Consider the following 782-nt stretch of genomic DNA (forward strand, 5'->3'; position numbering starts at 1 on the left):
ACTCTGGCTCTTATTTCTGTAGGAATGCATGCCTCATAATGAGATTGTTAGATCACACAATATTTCAATGTTTGAAGGAAGCACTTTACCATTTTCCAAGTTATTGTATCATGTTATAGTCTCACAAGCAGTTTGCAAGATTTCTGATCTCTCCACAGCCTAGCCAGCATTTTTTATTTTGTTTTGGTTTTTGTTTGTTTACCATTGTTATTGATGTGAGGAGTCATTGATATTCCAGTGTTTTAATTTGCATCTCTAATGTTTCTGATCACAGGCACTCACCACGTGTTTGTTGGTGAAGTAACTATCTTCTTTCATGAAGTATTTATTCATGTCCTCAGCTCATTTTTAAATTGGATTGTTTCTGATTTTCCTGTTCAAGGGTTGAGATTTTCTATAAATTTTAGATAAGACCATTGCCCGTGGTGTGATTACCAAATAGTCTTAGCATTTAGGTTACCCTTATAGTATTTTGGTGATGTCTTTTGATGCACATAGATGGTTAATTTGGGGGAAGCCCTCATATTCTAGTTTGTCTTCTGCTTGAACATTTTTGGTTATGTTTGATAATGTCATTTATTAAGATGTTGAAGTTTACCCATATTTATTCTTTGATGGTATTTTTATCTTAGTTTTTACATTGAAGTCTTTGTTACATCTTGAATGCATGGTGCCTGTCTGAGAGGTAGAGGCTTTCTAATCTCAGTGCCAGTGGGTATATTGGTTGTCCGTTGTCAAAAGCTCAGCTATAGTTTTGGGGGTTTAGAAGACAGACCAGTCAG

The sequence above is a fragment of the Echinops telfairi genome, unplaced genomic scaffold (assembly GCF_000313985.2).
Source record: "Echinops telfairi isolate 266 unplaced genomic scaffold, ASM31398v2 ScPeMD7_5592;HRSCAF=6446, whole genome shotgun sequence".
Taxonomy (NCBI): domain Eukaryota; kingdom Metazoa; phylum Chordata; class Mammalia; order Afrosoricida; family Tenrecidae; genus Echinops; species Echinops telfairi.